Source organism: Chenopodium album, chromosome 23 (genome assembly GCF_948465745.1).
Source record: "Chenopodium album chromosome 23, dcCheAlbu1.1, whole genome shotgun sequence".
Lineage (NCBI taxonomy): Eukaryota > Viridiplantae > Streptophyta > Magnoliopsida > Caryophyllales > Amaranthaceae > Chenopodium > Chenopodium album.
In genome coordinates, this window is record NC_137856.1 from 22,853,188 (window position 1) to 22,875,273 (window position 22,086).

At 38.9% G+C, this 22,086-nt stretch overlaps 1 long non-coding RNA gene across 1 annotated transcript; it reads right to left on the reverse strand.

The window, feature by feature from the left end:
* Window positions 1–2,983: 2,983 nt before the first annotated feature.
* On the reverse strand, window positions 2,984–21,464 carry LOC145608698 (uncharacterized). The gene is made up of 5 exons (XR_014105867.1): window positions 21,327–21,464; window positions 21,169–21,231; window positions 19,978–20,039; window positions 19,848–19,892; window positions 2,984–3,711 (listed from the first exon to the last, which is right to left on the reverse strand). It is a non-coding gene; the product is annotated as an uncharacterized LOC145608698 (long non-coding RNA).
* Window positions 21,465–22,086: the final 622 nt, after the last annotated feature.

The following is a 22,086-nucleotide window of genomic DNA, read 5'->3' on the forward strand; positions in this document are numbered from 1 at the left end:
GGAGGGAGTAATAAAGTTCTTGGACTCTACTTTTATCTCCAATTAGAATCGCTTTAAATTTCTTTGTAACACAGAAAATATTGTTGTTTGGAGTTGAGTAGTGCCTATTTATTTATTTATTTATTTTATCATGTAGCCTTTGTTATTTCACCTTATTATTTGACTCCATTATATTATCAACCCGGAAGCTAACCCTATAGACATAAAGATTAAAGTTCGTCAATTATTATTCACCGAATTCACGTAAAAAAATGATCCAAATAGCCGTTTGAAGCCATAAATGTACCAATCATGTCATTGAAAGGAATGGTGTCCTTCGAACAAGTGTATTATTTTGATAGTGGGTTCAGAATTATTAGGAAGCTAATATGTTCAATATGGTCAAGTGATCGGAATGCTAGGGTGAAGGCCGCTTCCGATCAGTAATATTAATGCATAATTAATATTACAGCTTAATCTTGACTGAACCCTTCTGGTCACAACCAAGCAAATTAATGAACCGATTCGACGAATTAATTCGGGAGAAATTAATGAGTCGCCCGAGTATTAAATACTTAGACGTCGAAAATTGACCTTAGAGCGCCGAAACCGAGCGTCGGAAGTCGTGTCAAAAATAGTAAATGACGAAATGCGCAAATATTAATAAATTGACAATATTCCCAAAAATACCCCGAGCATCGGAATGCCCCAAGGATCCAAATGCTAGGGGCATAATATGCTAACATAGGTGGCTAGCATGCGCACCATGCTGAGCCATGGCTGGCCGGCTGGTTCGTGCTAGCGCACCATGACTAGTAGCAGCTATCAGCCGCAGCACCCCTAGGCAGCAGCTACTAGCAGCCCGCACATAGTGTGCGCGACATGCTAGCAGCAGCCCGCACTTGAAGTGCATGGCTTGCTAGCCACAACAACAATATGCAACTCCAAGTGCGGGGCTGGGCTACGTCTTGGCATAAGCTCGGGTAGCTAGGGCCGAAACTAATGGGGAAGCATGTGGGGGTGAGGGACATGTGGCACAAGGAGAATATGGAGTGGGGAGCAAGTATGGTCCCCTACTCTCCAAGTGGTCCTCACTTCCCTTTACATGTATTAGTGACACTTGTACGTAGATTTATTATTAGTTTGCTTATTTATTTTATTGTGACTTTAAAATAAATTGTAGAATTTCATGATCCCACATTGATGGGATAGAAATTTCAACTCTCACTCTTTCCTATAAATACCCACCTTGGGTTTTTGGAAGGAGTGCTTGAGTAGGAGTTCAATAGAGCATTACATTAGCAAAAACTCTTAAACTCATATAATACTCGGGTTTCGGTCGGACATCGCTAACCCCGAGGCAACGGACCTAAGAGTCGGAGCTCGCTTTTTCGGGTGGATTTCCTTTGAAGGCTCTCGTACTTTCGAAGCTAAAGCTTTTAAGTAAGAGCCCATCCGTCAGGGCGAAGCACGCTTCAAAGGTATATTCCTATTTTGCCCTTTATATTTATTTGTTTGTGATTTTATTAATTGCGAGTGGATCCTTGGCTCGGATTTATTTCCGAGGTGAGTCAGACTCATCAAACCCCAATAGTTGTCATGTAGTCATACAATTGTTAGGTTTCAAGGATGCTCCCGCATCATGCTCTCCACTTATTAATTTTTAGCCATTTGAAATTTTGACAGATTATATGAGCAATACTAGTTTATAATTCAATAATAATTTTACAGTTATTCTCTGTCTGAGTATTCGCTGTCTCACCATATACCCATGTACCTTTCTAAATTAACAATATAACCCGGAGTTTAATAACAATGTCACAAATGCCCAAATGACTAACGAATGTCAATCTATGAGTCATTAAAGGTTAATTATACCACGTGACAGCATATGATTGATTGATTTTAATTTATTTATTTTATAAATTTTATAAAATAATTATTTAATAATTAGTGAAAAATAAACCAGCCCTTGCTCAAGCACCCTCCCTGCCCCACCGCTGCCTCCCCTAAATTTGGGGTTTTAGGTTTTCGATTTTTTGGGTTAGTGAGACCGGTGGTGTCAAGGGCCGCTGCGGGAATGGGGAAAGGGAAGGGGTAGGGTCGCCAGCGCCGGCGAGAGCGCGAGGGGAGTGGGTTTGGTCGCTGGCAGAGGGAGGGAGGGATGGCTGGTGGTGGTGGGGAGTAAAGATGGCTCTGGTCGTAACAACTTGTGTCTCGTGCCAAGCCCACGTACTTTAGGGTTAGTTAGGCCCGCCCATGGCTCGGCCCACGAGTTTCGTGTCGTACCGGGTCAGGTCGAACATTTCAATAGGTTTTCCCGTGCACGGTCCAAGCACACGTGTCATTGTATCGAGCTTGCGTGCCTAAGCAAAATTGCATTGAGTTTAGCATGCTTTGTCGTTCCTTATTATTGTGTTTATTCCAAATAAAGGCGCCCAAGGCCCACATGCACGGTACCGTACCGGGTTTTTTTCGTGCCTTTATTGTGCCATACCTTGTCGGGTTTCGGCCCAGCCTGACCCAATTTCGTCTTTAGTGGGGAGGTGGTTGGGGTTTGGTTGGTTTCTATTTTTTTAGAATCATTAATTTTAATAAATTTATTAATAATAATATAAATAGAATTTAAAACACAATCAATCAGAGGATGCCACGTGTTACATTTAATGGATAATGACTAACGAAGATTACGCCATTTGGGCATCTGGGATATTGTTGTTAAACATGGGGGGTATACGGTGAATTTGGAAAGTTTCATGGGTATATGATAAGTAAACGAATTACCCGTCATGTAAGAAGTAAGATCTAGTGAGATTTATCTAAATTGTTTTGTTTCCCTTAAGGCATGTGTGTGTAATATCTAAACACAAATACAATTTCATGACTAATATATACCTCTCTACTTTACAAGGATGGGGAAGTAAAACATGAGGACATAATTTGATTCATACAAGTGCCAATCATTTCTCAAACATAAAAAGCAATGTCATTCCCGTAATTAACTTCAAAAATTCAACACTATATTGCATTCAATATAATCAAACAATGGGTCCCAACTCTTTATACTTTTATTTATTCTCCAAAAATATTTTACAAATAATTTACTAGTAGTAGAAGAAAAAAACAATAACCAGGGTCCTCTCTCTCGAAAAGCTTCTGTCGTAGTCTTTGACTTGGACTCTCAATCCAAATCGCAATAATACCACTCCCACCAAATCTCCAAATATTTCTTCCCCCACTCACTCATTCACTCACTCTTTCATTCTCATCTTTTTCTTCCCTTCCTCTCAACAAGTTAACACCCAAAACAACAGCAACAAAAAAAAAAAACTCACCTATTCAACCTCTAACATTTATATATTCAATCTATTATACTCAGTGACGGATCTATCATTTTTTTATCTAGGGGGACTGACTATCTATAGCTCGCAGTTCCCTGCACCTACATAACCCGAGCCTCATCAATAATGCTGCGGCGGACACTGGCCGCCACAGCCTTATTAGCTCTTCTTGTAGCTGTATCATTCCTCTTCGTAACTGCACCCGCGGAGACAGAGTTGGAGCGGAGGAAGCTATTAGGGCCAGGATCGTGGCCGCCGAGCTGTCGATCCAAGTGCGGGAGTTGCGCGCCATGTAAGGCAGTGCACGTTCCGATTCAACCCCGAGTGAGCGTGCCATTGGAGTACTACCCCGAAGCTTGGCGTTGTAAGTGTGGGAATAAGTTGTACATGCCTTAGGATATGATACGGAGTAGTACAATTAATTAGTAAGGAAAGAAGGTTGAATTTATTGTAGGTACTGTGTACGCAAAATTTGATGATGAAACAAAATCAGCAGTGTAATTAATGAGAGCTATCAGAATCCTCTTGTTTCTTTTCTACGAGTACTGTACTACTTTTACACTAGGATTATTATCTATTTAATTAATGTGTATGATATATGGTATCATATGTTCTATATTTACAAATTGTACCATCAATCTAGTGTAAGAAACAAAGTTTACTTTCATTTCATACAGTAATAAATAAGTTAAACTATGTGATGACATACAATTGGATGTTGTATTAATTTTCATTTCATTTTAGTTAGACTCGAGTAGTAGTGTACTAGTGTGTGTTTAGGTGTCCGACATAAGTATTTAAGGTAATACAAAGGCTACTAGTAACACATATACTTGGTCGTGGTAGATTTCGATCCATCAAATGACGTATCGATTCGATCTTAAGTTGATTGATTAGGGACAAAAATTGCATAACTTTAAATTTTATTTACTACCTCTGGTCCAATTTACTCGCAACAAAGGAATATTTTATGTCTCACAAATAATACCCCTTTGTTGCAAGTAAATTGGACCGGAGGTAGTATAAGTTTGACAAAGCTAAGATGAAGGTTTGGTTGTGCCGGAGATAAGGGGCACCTAAATGGTGGGGTGAGCGTGGGTGTCAACTCAAAGGAATAGAGTCACTGAAATTAACAGGAGCTTGGAATTCCAAGTTCTCACATGTCATGTGCCTCACCTGTCTCTTCTGTCTCTCTTCTTTTGTTAAGGTCAAATAAGGGTTGCCTGCTTGCTTCTGTCATGCTAACCTTTATACCCCGTGTTAGATTATTTTTTTAAAACACTCATTCCGTTTCTAAAAGAGGGTTACATTTGTCAAATTTAATATTTATCCGTTAATGGCCATGTTTCAAATATTTCTTAAATTAGATAGATTAGATCCGTGTCATGCACGGTAAAATTACAAGTATTATTCAAAATTCAACATTAAAATTTTAGCAAATATAAATAGAATATTTTATATGCTATATGTAGACATAATATAATCATAATATTTATTACTCTCTCCGTTTTTAAATACTTGCTCCACTTTCTTTTTCCGGCCGTTTTTAAATATTTGCTCCATTTTCTTTTTTGGGAAAGCTTTTACAATATTTAATTCATTTCTTATACTTAGTGGATCCAATATTTACAAGAAAAATGGCTTTTCGTAGCGATTATTTTGTATCGATTGTACATTAGCTACAATATGCAAGTATGTTTGTGAAATAATTAAGGAAGTCGTATCATTTTACAATCGTCATGGTTTTCCCATATAAAATCGATACGGAAAACATAGTGATACATATCCACACTATTTTTACACATTTATATAATTTTGAGAAATCGTATCATTTACAATCGCCACTTAATCCCAAAAATCGATACGAAAAGCATTTTCTACACTAGATATATAAATATTGTTTGACAATAAATACATAAAATATGTCATAACTTATTGGTGAAACATTTAATATAAGAGTTTGAGGTTGCATGTTCGAATCTTGTAAAGATCATATGCATGTTATTTTTAATTTTTTTTATAAGAAAATGAGTTCAACATTTATAGCGATTGTAATCGCTACAATAATCACCACGATTGGATGTAGTTTTTCGTATCGATTATTGAGGCCAACCCCAGCAATATTGAAAACCACTACTAAAGGCTAAGGCAACGGGGGATATTGTATCGAATTACCATTCGTTGAAAAAACTTTTTGTTGCAATTACAATCAATACTAAAGGTTAAAATAATTGCTACGAAAAGGTTATTTTCTTGTAGTTAACAACATAATAATCTTTCTCCTCCAATTCTTTCACTACTTTTGCTTTTTATAATTTTTTATTTCCTCAACTACCCCACTACTTCCACTACTTAAAAAAAAGATTTGCGACCACCACAAACGGTTGTAAATAAGTGGAAAAACGGTCGCAACACACCAGTCTCTTTTGATCGCAAAAAATAAAATTTGTGACCATTTGGCGGTCGCAAATATTATTGCAACTGTTTTTTGTATTTTCAACGACTGTTTTGTTAGCTGTCGTCATTTTCCATTTACGACTGCCGTAACGGTCGCAATATTCAACCATTGCGACAGGCTGTAACGGTCGCAATATGCTAAATATTGCGACAGGTGATAACGGTCGCAATTGTTGGAAATCTGCGACAGTGTCAGAACGGTCGCAATTACTGGAAATCTGCGACAGGTCAAAACAGTTGCAAATTTTGGAAATCTGCGATAGGTCAGGACGGTCGCAATTGTTGGAAATCTACAACAGGTAAGAACGGTCGCAATTTGTTTAGAATTTGCTACAGGAAGTGACAATCGTTGTTTTGTTGTTATTGCAACCATTGTTGCAGTCGCAAAATTGAAAATAGAACGGTCACAAATATCATGCAACATGAGAAATTATGATTTTATTACCATTTTCTTTTACGATGCCATCCTAACCTGAACCTATAACTTGTTTCCATATTTCTTAAATTTAAAAATAATAAAAATTAAATCTAAAACGCATAATTCATATTAATAAGTCCAACTTTGAACAATACTTACAATAGCAATGCTCAAGTTAATAATAATAGTAATTAGTTAGTAATAGTTTTATAAGCTAAATTAAAAACTAAGTTAGGCCTATATGAATTATAGTAATTAAGTAATGGCCTATGTTCTTTCAAAAATAGATAAGGCCAATATGAACTATATAATACTAAGTTAAGGCCTATGTTCCCCAAAAAAGGCTAAGGTCTATATCCCCCAAAAAAAGCTAACGCCTATATGAACAATACTAAACTAAGAGCTATATGAACAAATAAACTACGACACTGGAGTCTGTTGACCAACTCCACCACCACTCATGTCCGAGTCATCTTCCCTATGAAGCTGAAATCACTAGTAGAAAAAACAAATTGGGAAGCCCCAATTTCGAAGCGGTTTTTCAAATCCGCTTCGATAGACCCATTTTTTTTAAAAAAAAAAAAAACTTGTTTAGAATGGCAAGCGGTTTTGGCCTGAACCGCTTCCCATTACAAGTATTGGCAAGCGGTTTGGGGTTGAACCGCTTCCCATTTGTTATAATGGTAAGCGGTTCAACCTCGAACCGCTTGCCAATTCAAAAAAAAAAATTGCGGGAGACTTGCTGCTTTCCTTAGTCGAAATTTTCTGCCAAATTTCACTTAGCTTCCCCCCCTCTTTCGTCTCCTTTCTTTCACTCCCCTCTTTCACAGTAGATGTTCTCTCCTCTCTTTCACTCCCCTTTCTTTCTAAGCCATAGTCCTCCACCACCACGCCGCCGCCGCCACCACTCCTTTCACTCCCTTATCTTTTTTTTTTTTATTTATTTTCGCGGGTTTGTATGTAAGTAGCTGCGAATGGACTGTGCGAGCTGAGGGTTGCTGCGTTCGTGTGGGTTGCTGCGCTCGTGGGGAGGTGTACTGTTGCTGGTGGTTGCTGGTGTTTTCGTGGGTGTGGGTGTCATCATTTCGTGGGTGCAGTGGCTGGTGCCTGGTGGTGTGCGTTCTGATTTTTCGCCCCACCACCACACCTCTCTCTCTCTGCCCTAATTGAAGCTACTACCTCTAATTAACTCTCACTCTCAAATTAGGGTAAGCTCTTGCTAAACTTTACTTCAATATGTATTAATTGTTTGTTTATTCCAAACTTTAAAGTTAGGGTTTCAAATTTAGTGAACACATTTATCTTAATTGTTTTATTATATTAATTGTGATTTTTTTCCATAAAGTATGTTAATTGTTACTTTAATTGTTTAAATTTAGTGAACACATCTAGTTAACATGTTAATTAGTTTGTTAAATTTGGTTAGTAAATTATAATGTTTGAATGGATTGCTATGAATGAATGAATGGAATGTAAACCTTAGTTTGATTTTAGGTAATTTAATTAGCAATACATGAATGAATGAACTTGTATTGAATGTCATATAAATGCAAATTATTGAATGCTTGCATCATCATTTGCCTAGATACCCGTTCGAGTCTTTCTCATTAGGAGAAAGTCTTGAATAGTCCCCGGTTGGGACTGTTCTTGGACGTTTAATCTCACTTAGGTAGTGAATGTATGTCTCTTTTTCGATTTTAAGGAAATCTCGGCTTATCATTTTCTCACCATGTACTCTGGGTGCATATGTAGGTAAGTAATTACCTACATTGTGTACTTGGAGAACTGGGGGGAAATGCTGCCGGATTTTCCTTAAAATTGAAAAGTTGACATACCTTCACTAGTGAGATTAGACGTTCAAGGATGGGTTAGGTTGGAGTGATAATGACCTTTTGGGAGCATTCATTTTTACGCGATATGGATGAATTATATGATATATGTACTTTGATTAACATAATTCATGTTACATTATTTATACATTATTTGAAATGTGTCGGTATATTTAAAGGAAATTTAAAACGACAATGGATCGCGGTTGGATGTATGGTAGACGTGATACATTCGAATTCTTTAATGGGCTTCAAGAGTTCTGCAAGAGTGCTTCACAGTATCAGCTCAGTACGGGTGAAAATTACCTTTATTGTCCTTGTGTCAATTGTAATAATGTCACAAGGGTCGATAGTGTTGATACCATCATGGCTCATGTACAATGTCATGGGTTTAGGCCTCAATATCATGTGTGGGTTTGGCACGGTGAAAAGGGATCGTATAGAGAGAATGTTGGTGGGAATGAGACGCATTGTAAAAGTGCCGAGATTCGTGTGGAAGAAGAATATGGGAGTGATGATGATGGAGATGGGGATGAGGATGGGGATGAGATCGAAGATGTTGGTCACGATCACTTGGATGAGATGATGCGTGATGTTGAAGGTGAATTTGGTGACCGATCTGATGTATTTGACTCATTATCAGAGGCTGCCAAAAAGCCTTTGTATCCTGGGTCCAAAAAATACACAAAAATCTCAGCCGTGCTAACACTTTTTAATATTAAGTCGAAGCATAACTGGAGCGACACTAGTTTTACTTCTTTGTTGACCGCGTTATGTGACATGTTGCCTGATGGGAATGAACTTCCTAATTCCTACTATTATGCAAAGAAACTCATGTGTCCATTTGGTTTGGAATATAAGAAGATACATGCATGTCCTAATGATTGTGTTCTGTATCGAAACGAATATGAAGAATTGGAGGAGTGTCCACGTTGCGGTGAGTCGCGCTACAAGCAGACAAGCTGCAATGTTGGTATGAATGGACCTCCTGCCAAGGTGTTGTGGTATCTTCCCATTATTCCAAGGTTAAAGCGTCTATTCTCAATACCAAAAGATGCTAAGAACTTGAGATGGCATGCAGAGGGGAGAAAGAAAAATGGTTTGTTGAAGCATCCGGCTGATTCTCCACAATGGAAGAACATGGATATGAAGTTTAGGGAATTTGGTGATGAAGTTAGAAATTTAAGGCTTGGGTTGTGCACGGACGGTATGAATCCATTTGGCACTCTTAGTACCAAACATAGCACATGGCCGGTACTTTTAGTGATCTACAACTTGCCTCCGTGGTTGTGCATGAAACGGAAGTACATAATGCTTTCACTTTTGATAACGGGGCCAAGGCAACCTGGAAACGACATAGATGTTTACCTTGAGCCCCTTGTTGATGATTTGAGAAAGATGTGGGATGAAGGAGTTTCCGTTTTTGATGCCCATAAGAACGAGATGTTCATATTGCGTGCTGCCCTTATGTGGACCATCAATGATTTTCCCGCATATGGCAACTTGTCCGGGTACAAGAACAAAGGGAAGAAAGCATGTCCCATATGTATCGATGACACACCAAGCGTGTACCTTCACAACTGGGGCAAAGATGTGTACGTGAGGACCCGAAGAATGCTTAGGCGCGATCACCCATATCGTAGGCAGAAAAAGGCCTTCAATGGGAAAGTGGAAGAGGGGGTTGCACCTAGGGCATTGAGTGGAAAAGAGGTTTATGCTAGAGTGAAGGGTATACCATGTGTTTTTGGTAAAACAACGAAACCAATAGACCCACATGCTCTTTTTAAAAAGGAATCAATCTTTTGGAAGCTTGAGTACTGGAAAGAACACGATGTTAGACATTGTCTCGATGTGATGCATATAGAGAAGAATGTTTGTGATGCAATTGTTGGGACAATTATGAACATTTCTGGAAAAACAAAGGATGGAAAGAGTGCACGATTAGATTTGCAAGCTTGGGGGGTTCGTCCGGAATTGTGGGTTAACACAAAGGTAGTGAAGGCAATGGTAAAGGAAAAGGGAAGCGAAGATGGTGGACAAAAACGTAAGGGGAAGCGCAAGGACAAGGCCACGGGTAGCTCAAAGAAGAAAGTTGATGGAAAAGGCAAGAATAAAAAGGTTTATTTACCTCCAGCTTGCTACACATTGTCAAAGGAAGAAAAACGAAAGTTTTGCGCTTGTTTGTATGACATTAAAGTTCCATCTGGGTTCTCGTCAAACATGAAAAGATTTGTGTCCTTAAATGGAGAATTGAAGTTGACAAGTATGAAATCCCATGATTGTCACATGATGATGCAAGTATTCCTACCGATTGCAATTCGTGGTATTTTACCGAAGCACGTGAGAGAAGTTATTACAAGCCTTTGTTCGTTTTTCAATACTATATGCAGCAAAGTGCTTGATCCCTTTACACTTGATGCGCTCCAGGCGAATGTTGTTGTAACTATGTGCAAATTTGAGATGTATTTTCCACCGTCACTTTTTGACATAATGGTGCATTTGATTCTTCATTTGGTTCGAGAGATTAAGTTGTGTGGTCCAGTCTTTATGAGGTGGTGCTATCCTTTTGAAAGACACATGGGTACATTGCAAGATAAAGTCAGAAATCCAGCCCATCCGGAAGGTAGTATGGTACAAGGAATAGTGGCTGAGGAGATTGGTAATTTCGTGGCAGAGTATGTTGCCGTTGCCGAACCTATTGGGCTTCCCACTTCCCGACATGAAGGGAGACTTGATGGTCATGGCACAATCGTGTCGAAACGGATCTCACCTACTCGAGATCAGTTCTTGCAAGCTCACCTATTTGTGCTTCATCATGTTGTTGAGGTTCACCCTTATTTAGAAGAGCATATGGATAGTTTGCGTGTCGAATTTCCATCTAAAGGGGAAAGGGCACTAATGCAGTTGCATAATAAGATGTTTGTGAAGTGGTTCCATGATCGTGTGATGCATCAATTGGAATTGGATGAGGGTGTCTCTAGTACAATAAAATGGCTAGCTTATGGTCCAAAGGAAGATGTTTTTTCATTTGAGGGATATGACATAAATGGATACACATTCTGGACTGAGCGTCGGGATCAGAAATCCTCATCGACTCAAAACAGTGGTGTCACTCTTGTGGCTTCATCAACAGAATTTGCAAGTGCAAAGGATACATCACCAGTTGAGGCACTATTATCCTACTATGGACGAATTCAGGAAATATGGGAACTAGATTACCGTGAGTTCAAGGTAGGTCTATTCAAGTGTAAATGGGTCGATAATAACAGGCGCAACGTCAGACATGACGACTTCACTCTTGTAGACCTTGGCCACTTGCGGGATAGTTTGGAACCATTCATCCTTGCATCTCAAGCTAAGCAAGTGTTCTATGTAACTGACCCAGCCGATCCTAAATGGTCCATTGTCCTTGCTGGCAAAAGAAGAATTTTAGGGGTTGGAGATGTTGAAGACGAGGAAGAATATGATGCATTTGATGATTCACCCCCTTTCACTGCTCCTAGACTTGATGTAGCAAATGATGTAGACAATGACACTACTTATATTCGATCAGACCACAACGAGGGAATACTCGAATGAGGTACTTTTATTGATGCATGATTATACAAATCTCTAGCTTGATTAGATGTGAACTATAAATTCATGAAAATAAAGATGTTCGAAAAATTAGAACCTCATTTATGTCATTTTGAGCTTATATCGCTCCTAAAACCTTGTTTTTGCATGAAATCAATGACTTATAAGCTTTTTCAACTTATAAACATGTTATGTATACCAAATATATATTGTTAGAAGGATTAGATGTAAAGGTGGAATGAAAAGAAAGAAGTTGGGAAAGTTAGAACATGTTATATATAACAAATATCTTTCGTTCTTAGCGGCTTGTTTTTGCATGAAATATTTGACTTTTAAGCATTTTCAACTTATATACATGTAATATACACTAAATATGAATTGTAAAGAGGATAACATGTGAATTTGTTGTGAAAACAAAGAAGTTGGGTAAGTGTTTGATATTTTGGTGAAGCACCTTTGATTACTTTTAGTTATGACTAACAATTTGCTTTGCTTGTGATCGTAGGTGTGTACACATCATGGGTAGTGATGAGAACCTTCATTTGGATGAGGATATGGATGATGAAGACCGTAGAAGTTCTCACTCTGATGACCCGGAGTATGATGTTAATAAGGAGACAGATTTAGGTGAAGAGGAAGACCAAGCTCATGACGAGTTGCAACGTAGGCTTGTGGAGTATGAGATATCAGCTGAATGTGCCCCCCCTATTAATGATAATGCTGTTTTCGAGTTTGTATGTGATTCACAAGGACAAAGTCACATGCAAAGTCAAGTGAAAACCACCGGTGGTGGAGGGCGGGTAAAGGAACCGGTGAAGAGAAAAGCTAGGGGTGCAACAAAAGCTTTTAAGAAACCCGGGGTACCCATGGTTCTTGAGTATGACGAGTTCGGTCAACCTGCTGGCCAATGGCGCGACAAATATTCCCAACACGTTGGCATACTAACTCGTAAAATACCCATTACACTTGATTGGGCCGAGGTACCACCCGGGTTGCTTCAAACGGCTTGGGACGATACAATGGTAAGTGTTTTGAATTTTCTTTTTTATTTTGGCTTACAAATCATGTAGTACAAGACTTGGGCAACACCCGCAATTCCCCTCGGCTTGTGCCTGAGCCTGCTGCAGCTGCCTGGGCCTGCCAGGGCTGCTGCAGCTGTCTGGGCAGTTGCCTGAGCCTGCTGCAGCTGCCTGGGCAGTTGCCTGGGCCTGCTGCAGCTGCCTGGGCAGTTGCCTGGGCCTGCTGCAGCTGCCTGGGCAGTTGCCAGGGCTGCTGCAGCTGCCTGGGCAGGTGCCTGGCCTGGGCCTGCTGCAGCTGCCTGGGCATGCTGCAGCTGCCTGGGCCTGCCAGGGCTGCTGCTGCTGCCTGGGCTGCTGCAGCTGCCTGGCTGCTGCCAGGCCTGCTGCAGCTGCCTGGGCAGGTGCCTGGCCTGGGCCTGCTGCAGCTGCCTGGGCAGTTTCCTGGGCATGCTGCAGCTGCCTGGGCATCTGCCTGGGCATGCTGCAGCTGCCTGGGCCTGCCAGGGCTGCTGTTGCTGCCTTGGCAGTTGCCTGGGCTGCTGCTGCTGCCTGGGCAGTTGCCTGGGCTGCGGCAGTTGCCTGGGCCTGCTTCTCCTTTTTTTTTTGCTTTTTTTTTAGTTTTTACTAAAAAACTATTAACGTGACAGTTGTCATTCTTACAGAGTGTGTTTAACATTCCTGATGAGCCAGCCAAGAGAAAATCATTTGAAGCTTTTGTACAAGAGAGATTCAAAAATTTCAAAAGTTACTTGAGAACTAGATGGATCCATAAGAAAAAAAGGAAAAGACCGAAGAAAAATAAACAAGCTACTGAAGGAGAGGAGAAACCCGATATCAAACCGTGGGAGCTATATCCACAAATACTTCCGGATGACTGGAACAAGTTTGTGGCGAAATCAGTTACCGCGGCTGCACTTGTATGTTTTGTTTATATATATATCTGTTTTTTTTTTGGTTGGAATATATATATCTGTTTGAGTAGTTTTTTGATGTGATTTTGGTTTACTACAAATATGGAAGCTAACATTTCTTGATATGTCGTAGGAAAAAAGTGAAAAAGCTAGAACCAATGCTCAGAAGAAATTGTATAGCCATCATATGGGTTGTAAGACATTTGCGGAATCTAGACCAAAGTGGATCAAAGAGGGTCTATACCCCATAGACAAATTTTCAAAATCTGATAAAACACTTTCTTCCACGGTCTCCACTTTGGTATGTCGTGCAATTGACTGGTGGTGTGCTATGCATGGGATTGACAAGAACACAGGCAAGTATGTCATGCATCCGGATACAAAAGCAGTAGCTGATGCACTTGTAAGCAACCTAAGCTACTTTTGCTATTATTACACCCTTATTATTAAATATTTTCATATAAACTACTTCTTACTTGGAATTTGTAACTTCTTGTTTTGTTACAGCTTGATCATACATCGGAAGTAATTGAAGGCAAGCTCACTCCAAGCATCGAGAATGATCCTTTTACCTTGGCTTTGGGAAAACCATACCACCCTGGGCGAGTTATTGGTTCAGGAGGGAAACAATTAGGGTGGGAAAAGGTGATGGGTTCAGAATACACTAGATCGGGAAGAAGTAGATCAAGTGTTAATTCACCATATCATTTGGATGACAAGGAAAAGGAATCACTTAAGGCGGAGATACGCGCGGAGATGCAAGAACAAATGCAAAGTCAATTCAATGCCATTTTGAAGCACATGAACTTGCCGAACTTGCCGTTACCCTCGATTACCCCGGTGGACTCATGTAGTACTCACCCAGACCACGTCGTGGACGATTTAGTTGTTGAGAGCGAGGTAATTTCATTACAATAGAAATTTAAAATATGAACTTAATTGGTCTCTTTAAGAACTTGGTGTAACGACTATTACCATTGCAGATTCATAGTCCTCCGCATGCAGAGTTAATGAAGAAAGCAAATCCAACACCAGAACCTTTCCCTGATCTTAAGGTAAACTTCAGTAGCTAATCATATGTGTTCTATTAAACTTTCGTCGGTTAGTTCATAACTAATGTCCTTATCAACTATGTAGGAAGAGACGCCTTGTGAGCTTCTTCACCCCGGGGAAAACAAGGATGGAGAGTTGCCTTTGGTGGGGTATGGTAGCGCACAACCGTTTGACAAGGTCCATTTCAAGTCTAATACTAGTACCCACTATATCTCGGTCGGGATCAATTCTATAGTAGTCGGGTTTGAGGACTTACCACTACCGGTGCCTAGAGAGGAATATGATTTCATTAACCTGATTGATGCGAAAGGTAGCTTTGTGCAATGGCCACGTGATCGGGTGAGGTTGTTAGGAGTGGTAAGTATACACTACTTGTTTTTAATTAAAACATGTCTACATAAACAATAACTTCTAATATGTCCATGTGTTTTTATGTTACTAGGTTACAAAGGAAAATCAGCCCGCTAAAAGGAAGAAGGTGGAGAAGCCAAAATCCAAGGATGTCCAACCTCCAAAGATCATGGAACAAGGACAAGGGTCAAAGGGTGATTACTTGTCGAATAAGAGTTCGAGAGCTCCTTCGACTCCACTCGTAGAAGCCGATGTCCTTAAGTCGTTCTCGAAAGCTTGTTATTTTCTTCACAACCGTGTTAGTGAATTACCCATGGACAAACAAATTCAAGTGTTTTTACCTAAGGCATTGTTCCACTATGATGAGGATGCGATCGCATTTATTTCAAGAGTCGATGTGAAGGAATTTCTCACCGGTTCAGAGCTTAACATTTCCATTATTCAAGCGTTCATGAGGTAATGCAATGCTACCATTCCTAATGATATTGTTTTCTTGATATTTCTGAATGAAAAAAATGCAAATACTAATAATTTTCCCACATGACTCTTATGTAGGTCACTACAGGTGCTCATTCTTAGTAAACCCAATTCTCATGCTGCAGTTGGGTGGTTATGCCCCGAGCAGACCTCCGAAACCAGATGCTTACATAACCCTCGTGAGGTGGTAGATTACCTTGCGCGGAGTTTGAAAGAATCAACGCATGCGGGAGACAAGTTCATATTAGCCCCATGCTTTGAGGAGTACGTTTAAATATGTCATACTTTAGTTCTTTGTTAAGTATATATGTTGACGTCTAACACTGATGGATTGTTATTTGGTGAAAATATATATGCAGTCATCATTGGAGCCTTATGGTGGTATGTGTTGCTAATAACACAATCTACTACTTTGATTCAGCTAGTACTTGGCCACCACGGAAGTTGCTAGTGCAGAGCCTACTGAATGGGTAAATATTGATTCCTGTTGTTGAATATCCTCGATCACCTAAGTTATTGAGTATTTATGTTTCTTACTTTGAACTTATTTTCCTAAAGTGTGATGAAGAAGCTAAATTGTCGTTCTGTTGCCGGTCCAACGTGGAAATATGCAAAGGTAATGCTTTGAACAGTGCTTTGTTTAGTAAACTTGGCTTCGATTATGGCTATGCATGACTAGAATACCTTTAATTTGTGTCATGTAAGTGTGCGCAACAAGACAACGGAGTTGATTGTGCCCTGTACGTAATGAGGTTTATGTTTGCCATAGTCAATTGTTGCACGGAAGTTCAACACGTTGAGGAGGTATGGGTTTTTTTTTTTTTTTTGTTTGCCATAGTCAATAATTGCTTCCATGGCAGCTGCAGCAGCCACGGTAGCAGCAGCAGCCCAGGCAGGTGCCCAGGCAGCTGCTGCAGCCACGGTAGCAGCAGCAGCAGCCCAGGCAGCTGCAGCAGCCACGGCAGCAGCCCAGGCACCTGCAGCAGCCACGGCAGCAGCCCAGGCAGGTGCCCAGGCCGCTGCAGCAGCCACGGCAACAGCCAAGGCAGCTGCAGCAGCCACGGCAGCAGCCAAGGCAGCTGCAGCAGCCCAGACAGGTGCCCAGGCCGCTGCCGCAGCCACGGCAACAGCCAAGGCAGCTGCAGCAGCCACGGCAGTAGCCTTGGAAGCAGCTGAAGCAGCCCAGGCAGGTGCCCAGGCAGCTGCAGCAGCCAGGGCAGCAGCCACGACAGCTGCAGTAGCCCAGGCAGGTGCCCAGGCTGCTGCAGCAGCCCAGGCAGGTGCCCAGGCCGCTGCAGCAGCCACGGCAACAGCCAAGGCAACTGCAACAGCCACGGCAGTAGCCTTGGAAGCAGCAGCAGCAGCCAGGGCAGCAGCCACGACAGCTGCAGCAACCCAGGCAGGTGCCCAGGCCACTGCAGCAGCCACGGCAGCAGCCCAGCTAGCTGCAGCAAGCATATGGTAGCAGCGTTGGTAGTAGCCCGGGGAATGTGGTAGTATTTTATGAACTTGGTGCGTAAATGAAAGTGAATTTGGCCATTGTGGAAAATTTTTTTGAACTTGTTGCATAATTGATAGTGAATTTGGTAATGAAGTCATACATTTCATATTTGGGCCATTCTGGGTAAATTGCGTCCTAAAACTTAGTCATACATCTAAATTGTTATTTTGATGTGATTTCAAACCTTATACACCTAAGACTAGGTAATAGTGACATGTTATGAGAAAGAAATAGTCCATTTGATAAAAAATAAAGAAATTGGGCAAAGTAGTAGTCACATATGTCATATTTGGGCCATTTTGGATGAAATTCGTCCTAAAACTTGGTAAAATGCATTTTGATGGGATTTCAAGCCTTAAACTCCTAAGACTAGGTAATATTGACATGTTATGAGAAAGAATTAATTCATTTTATAAGAAATGTAGAAAATGGGCAAAGTGGAAGTCATATAGGCCTTATTTGGGGCATCCATGTATAAAATGTGTCCTAAAACTTAGTAAAATGTTCTTTTGATGTGATTTCAAGTCTTAGACACCAAATCCTAGGTAATATTGACATGTTATGATAAAGAATTAGTGCATTTGATAAAAAATGTAGAAAATGGACAAAGTATAAGTCATATAGGCCTTTTTTGGGGCATCTTGTATAAATTGCATCCTAAAACTTAGTAAAATGTTCTTTTGATGTGATTTCAAGCCTTAGACACCTAAGACTAGGTAATATTGACTTGTTTTGATAGAGAATTAGTGCATTTGACTAGAATAGTAGAAAATGGGCAAAGTAGAAGTACAATAGGCCTTATTTGGGGCATCCTTGGATAAAATAGGCCCTAAAACTTAGTAAAATGTTTTTTTGATGTGATTTCAAGTCTTAGACACCAAATCCTAGGTAATATTGACATGTTATGATAAAGAATTAGTGCATTTGACAAAAAATGTAGAAAATGGGCAAAGTAGAAGTCATATAGGCCTTATTTGGGGCATCCTTGGATAAAATAGGCCCTAAAACTTAGTAAAATGTTTTTTTGATTTGATTTCAAGTCTTAGACACCAAATCCTAGGTAATATTGACATGTTATGTTAAAGAATTACTGCATTTGACAAAAAATGTAGAAAATGGGCAAAGTAGAAGTCATATAGGCCTTATTTGGGGCATCCATGGATAAAATTTGTCCTAAAATTTAGTAAAATGTTCTTTTGATGTGATTTCAAGTCTTAGACACCAAATCCTAGGTAATATTGACATGTTATGATAAAGAATTAGTGCATTTGATAAAAAATGTAGAAAATGGGCAAAGTAGAAGTCATATAGGCCTTATTTGGGGCATCCATGGATAAAAAGTGTCCTAAAACTTAGTAAAATGTTCTTTTGATGTGATTTCAAGTCTTAGACACCAAATCCTAGGTAATATTGACATGTTATGATAAAGAATTAGTGCATTTGATAAAAAATGTAGAAAATGGACAAAGTATAAGTCATATAGGCCTTTTTTGGGGCATCTTGTATAAAATACGTCCTAAAACTTAGTAAAATGTTCTTTTGATGTGATTTCAAGCCTTAGACACCTAAGACTAGGTAATATTGACTTGTTTTAATAGAGAATTAGTGCATATGATATGAAATGTAGAAAATGGGAAAAGTACAAGTCATATAGGACTTATAATGGGGCATCAATGGGTAAAATGCGTAATGCTCTTTTGATGTGATTTGTAAATGGCATAATGCTCTTTTGATGTGATTTGTAAATGGCATCAATTAGTCTTAGCTAGCTAATTATTTTAATTTTTTTTATAATAGTCAATTGTTATATATATAATGTTTGTTTTTTTTTTCCTAAAGGTTTGCGCGATTCAAAGGGAAGGCCCGTTAACAAGCAAAGAAATCGATGAAATTCGCGACATGTGGGCTTATTTCGTGACATTTGACGGCATCTATTAGTATTGTCGGAGTGGGTGCACACACACCAACTTAATTAGTGAGCTTGAGTTTATTAGTTATTAGTATGATGAACATTATTTTAGTTAGTGTATATGTTTTTTTTATATCAACATTCATTATGATTAGTACGTAGCTATTGATGGTGTTATATATCTTTACACATTTTGTTGTACTTACATATTATTGTTAATTCAATATCACAATGATGTTACTTTTGATATGATATATATATATATATATATGTAATTTTTATTTCATGTAATATATTGTATATTATTATTATTAATAATATTAATATTAATAATAATAATAATATTATTATTATTATTAATAATATTAATATTATTGTGACAGGTCCCTATTATAATTAAGACATGACTATTTATATTAAAACAGGTCACTAATTATATTATTTACAAATTAATAATAATTTAGGAAAAAAAAAAAAAGAGAATGGCAAGCGGTTCAGGTAAAGAACCGCTTCCCATTTGAAGAAAATGGCAAGCGGTTTGGCGCCAAAACCGCTTGCCATTACAATTGACATAAGAGTATGTCATGTGTAATGGCAAGCGGTTTTGGCGCCAAACCGCTTGCCATTCTCATCAAAAGGCAAGCGGTTCTGAACCGCTTGCCATTTAAATGGTCATTGGCAAGCCCCCCATTAGGGAGCGGTTCAAAACCGCTTGCCAATGGGGGGTTTGAACCGCTTCCCAATTAGTTTTTTCTACTAGTGAATGAAGGACCACCTGAACCAAGCTATTAATAGAAAACTCTTGATAATGGAAATAATCCATTTAAGAATCACTTCAGGAAAACCGGCTTAATCAAGTACTACATTCACGAAGTAAAGCAATGCTAATAAACTGAAATCAAAATGCAATTAATAAAGATGTAATTTTTTAAAATATAGATCACAACTCCATAAACAAATAACATAAACATGAATCAATTTGCACAAGTATAAGAAGTAGTTAAATAAAAAGGGAAGAAAACACACAGTGGAAAGTTGACTGGAAAAGTAAAGGCGGCGACAAAGGTGGTCCTGGTATACGGTGGTGTTACACTTTTAGTTAAGGTATTTAGAAAAACTTTAAAATTTAAAAAATATATAACTACACACGACTTACTCGGTGGCGACAAGGTGCAAAGGAGGAGAGATTGGCACAAGAGGAATCCGGTGATGGTGGTGCTGCGAATGGGGTTAATTTATTATCCACGGTTAGCGGGTCCGGCCAAAATAACGAATTACAAAATAAAAATAAAAAAAACAATTAAAAATAAAATAAAATAATAAACCAACCAAATTACCTAGGTTTAGTGACCTAAATATATAACTTATCAAAAATAACAAGGTACTTGAATGTATTCTAATTGTAATAGGCATGCATGAAAATCATAAATAACCACCCAATCACCTATAGTAAAAAAGCAAACTAGACATGATCCTAGAGTTCCTAGCTATCCAAATATACTTACATTATTTTGTTACCCACTACATACATTTTACCTGTGAAAATGCAGGATACTACATACATTTTACCCAAACCTTAAAAAGCACTTTACAACCACCCAAACTACCAACTTTTGTCCCCTCCAAAGTGCAGTAACAGCCTGAAATCCACACCAAACCAGCCACATACCACCTCCAATCGGCCCCCAATTCAGCTACAACAACCGCCTATTTCAGCCCGCTTTTGAACCCAAAACACTAGCCCCTAGAATCATATATGTTCATGAAGTCCTACAATATCAACCATCAAGGAGAAGTTACAGACCTTAAGTTTCATCTTTACTTCGATCATCAAAGCCAACAGCCTGTCCGTCTTCTACAACTCCTTTCACACACCTCACATCTTTCAAATCTTTCAAATCTTTAACAGATAAGTAACCAATGTCTTTAGATATAGTACTATATCGCGAAAGTTCAAAAACCAATAGCTAAAAATTAAACCAACAGTGAACTCCAAAACAAATCTAAATGAAAACAAATGCCCCATAACCACCGATCACTCGCATTTTGACTGAAACCCGAATTCAAAACTAGACTACCTATTTCTCAAGAAATTTAGTGCAAATTAAAAAAACAGTAGTACAAATCATTTAGGTTTATTTTTGACCCAAATTTAGAGTTTTTGGCCAAAATTAGGTAAATTAAAAAAAATTAAAAAATTGCAGCCACTATTAGTTGACGGAAAACGGAGGAGGCTAGGATATAAGAGAGAACGGGCGATAGTAGGCCTGCGAAATGGTTGATTTTTTACCCAAATTATGGGTTTTCACCCAAATTAACTAAATTAAAAAAAAAAGTAGCGACTTACCTGAGTACCGCCGTCGGAAAACAGATGAAGGACGGGCAGGAGGAGAGTCCGGCGACAGTGGTCCTGCGTGGAGGGTTGATTTGCGACCCAAAGTTAGGGTTTTCGTAGAAACTAACGAAAATTAACAAATTAAAAAAAAAATACATAAATTGACATACCTGTGCGTAGCGTCGCCGGCCGGAGATAGCTGTCGTTGGGAAGAACGACGGAGTCTGCGACCGTCACCTCCCTCTTCGTTGTTCTCCCTCTTCCCCCTTCTTCTCTATTTCTTCTTTCCCCTTTCCCCTTCTTTAAGAAAGCACGACTAAGATTTTTTTTTTTAATTTTTTTTCTTTTATTTCAAAAAGTTCAACGACCGGTTCAACGAAAGTCAGACCGGTTGTAATTGCTTTTCAAAAAAAAATTACATAATTTGAACGACCGGTATAACGGCCGCAATAATATAAATAACGGTCGCAATTAATTAAAATTATGACTAGTTAAAAAACTGTCGTAATTAATATTTATTGCGACAATTTAAATGACGGTCGCAATAAATCGGTCGCAAAATCACCGAATTTTAGTAGTTTTCCATATTTTATTACTTTCTCCAATTTCTCCTAAAATTCCGCGCATGGAGAAATGGAGCAAGTATTTAAAATCGAAAGGAGTAATATATATTATGATATGAAACATAAAATATAATAAAAGAGTTAATTAGACAAATAAGTATTTTAAAATTTTAATGATAGATTGGTATCGTTTTTCAATTTTGTAACTAAATACTTAAGTATTTCAAAATATTACATTATATTAAACACTATGGATAGGAATATTAACCCGATTTATTCCTTCAAATCATTAGATTTAAGGTTGTGTGTATAAAAAAGTAAAAAACTGTATTGTAACATAAGTAATTACTATGTAATTAATACAATT